The 2,970-nt window shown below is 43.5% G+C and overlaps 1 pseudogene; it reads right to left on the bottom strand.

Moving 5' to 3' along the window:
* Positions 1 to 741: 741 nt before the first annotated feature.
* LOC131483919 (DNA polymerase beta-like) lies at positions 742 to 2,023 on the bottom strand (annotated as a pseudogene).
* Positions 2,024 to 2,970: the final 947 nt, after the last annotated feature.

The raw sequence follows: 2,970 nt of genomic DNA, 5'->3' as shown, positions 1-2,970 counted from the left end.
CACAAATATCAGGGTGTAAGCTCCAAGAGGTGAGGGGTATGGTTCATCCAACTCATCTTCTACTTCTTTATACAGCCTAGGAGGGCAGAACCACCACAGTCCTGGGGCAGCTGTTCTCAGACTGAGCCAATATACAAAGCAAGTAGAATCAGCTGGTACAAGAGGTAATTAGTATCAGATGCTGGGATGAGCCTCCAAGAGACCACTCATCTTTGGGACTGAGAAACTCCTTTCACCAGCTATGGAGACCAATGACTGCTGACCTCCCTCAGTCTGGTTCCTAGCTGAAAATTTTCTTCAACTGAAGGAAGCTGCCTCACCCAGGCCCTGCTCCTTCTCTGAAAGCAACCCACATGCAAGGGATGGCTGCTACATATGGAGGTGCGCAGTCTGTGTCCACTCAACTCCATTGAGAAGGCATCTCGAAAGGCATACCTCAGCTCAAGGGTCAAGGGTGGGATTGTCTGAGAGCACGGTGGTGACTCCATGATAGTTCCACCTCTCCGTCTGCCCACCATAATTTCTTCATTCTCCAACAAGCCACGTGTACTTCAACTCAGAGTCTGTTTCATGGGAAACCTGACCTATGAAGGGAAATGGTGGTTACTAACTGGCACCTGCATGATGGCGGATGAAACACCGTAGTCTTTTTTTTTTTTTTAATAGTACAAGAGGCTTTATTGAGTACAGTGCAAGCTATAGCATGAAGAAGAAACAATCATTTAAAAACACCAGAGACCCTTACATACCAAAGGTTAAGAAAGAAATCAAGATTCCTGTTGAGCTGAGCTGTGCCTGGGATGAAGAATAGGACCATTCACTTCGATCCTTGGGTGCTTGGTATTTCCACTGGATGTAGTCAAAGATGCCTCACTATCTACTGATAGAGGCTCTCCAGCAGCTCCAGTGACTCCCCAGGGATAGACTGTGTATTCACTGATTGAAGAGCCCTTTCTAGGGCATGAGCTCTCCTATTCTTATTGAAAATATCACTCCCAGTGAAACAGAGAACATCACAGTAATATTGATCCTTGGGTATCAACCTTGTATCAATTCTCCTGTATCCATACTCCTTTTCATCATTTTTACTGGGAAGCTAGAAAACACTCATGAACTTTGTTTTACCTTTTGACAGAGTACTCGTAATAAAACGGACCTTCTATAACTGCTCCATAACACAATGTAACAGCTTTGGCTGTTTGGTTGATTCAGAGGTAAAGCTTGGATGGGTCAGAAGGACATCCACATCATCAATGAACTCTTCACCTCTTCTGAAACTGCCACAGACTGTTATAACGTATTCAGGATCCACTTTTTTTTTCTTGAGAGTGCAAGCCGGCAAAGGATAGACACACACACACGCACACACACACACACAGAGAGAGAGAGAGAGAGAGAGAGAGAATGAATGAATGAATCCCAAGCAGGTTCTACACTGTCAGCGCACTCACAAGCCATGCCAAAATCAAGAGTCAGATGCTTAACCGACTGAGCCACCCAGACGCCCCTCAGAATCCACTTCTTAAACTTCAAATAGTACAATGTCTTGCTTTTGTAACATCTCTTCAGGATAAATTCTTTTCTCAAACTCCTCAAAATATTTCAGGCCAATTCACTGATCAAGGTTCAACTAATTTTCATTTTTTTCCCGAGACCTTCTAATGTTTAAATTCTTTCATCTGTAAACTTCCTTGCAGCAGATGGACCAACGCCACCAACCCGAGTCAGTAAATTGATAGATGAACTCGTATCATCCTACTGAATCTTCTCCAGCTTTTACAAGTTTTCAGTCACTAAAACGTATCAATCTTGTCAGCAATTTTTGTTACTACTTCAGGCAATTTCTTAGCTTCTGCTTCACTCTTTACTTTGTACGGATATTTGCTATTACAGATGCTACTTTTCGGTAAGCACTGTACTTATGGATGGCCTGGTTCACCTTCTTCTCAAAGTCTGCAAGTTCTGTGAGCATGTTGGTGACTCCCCCACTAAGCATCTCCTGTGGTGCCTTTCATTTGCTCATGGTGGCTTGCCCCAAGGACCACTGAGTGCTCAGAGCCAGCGACTGGTCCCCTCCACCAGGCTTGAAGGACTTGCGGAGTTGGGGGAGGACCAACCCAGCTCTGGAAAAGCCAGACCAACCTACTGAACAATGGCTGCCCCTAAACACTGTGCATATCCTTGTTATTGATCAAAATAGACAAGTATTAACAATAACACCACTGACTACCAATTTCTGCTTTTTATAAGGTCCAACTTTCTCTTTAAAAAAATGTTTTATTTATTTTTGAGAGAGCACAAGTGGGCGAGGTGCAGAGAGAGAGGGGGACAGAGGATCTGAAGTGGGCTTTGCACTGACAGCAGCAAGCCCATGTGGGGTGTGAACTCATGAATTGCAAGATCATGACCTGAGTCAAAGTCAGCCACTCAACCAACTGAGCCACCCAAGTGCCCCCAACTTTCTCCTTTTGCAGAAGAGACAATTAAGGCCTAGAAACAAAAATTATAATTTTTTAACCTCACCAAGTAAATTAGAGAACTAGAACTTTTTTTTTTCACTTGAAAACTTCTCTCAATACTGTTTTCTTGAATAGAGGTTCTCAAATCTAACTTTGCATCAGAATCACAGACCAGGGTTTTTGTTTGTTTGTTTGTTTTATTTGTGAGAGAGAGAGTGCATGTAAGCACAAAAGAGGGGAAGACAAAGAGAGAGAGAAAGAATCTTAAGCAGGTTCCCCACTCAGCTCAGAGCCTGATTCGGGGCTCCATTCCATGACCCTGGGATCATGACCTGAACCAAAATCGAGTTGGGCACACAACCAACTGAGCCACCCAGGTGCTCCCAGACCAGAGCTTTGTAGTTTGATTGTTATTTTGTTGTAATAAAGATTGCTAGGCCCACCCCAAACATACTGAATTGGAATCTGTTGTGAAGGTTTCCACCAGAGTTTATACTTTTTATAAGTTACA

Source organism: Neofelis nebulosa, chromosome 8 (genome assembly GCF_028018385.1).
Source record: "Neofelis nebulosa isolate mNeoNeb1 chromosome 8, mNeoNeb1.pri, whole genome shotgun sequence".
Taxonomy (NCBI): domain Eukaryota; kingdom Metazoa; phylum Chordata; class Mammalia; order Carnivora; family Felidae; genus Neofelis; species Neofelis nebulosa.
This window is presented reverse-complemented; position numbering and strand designations above follow the sequence as displayed.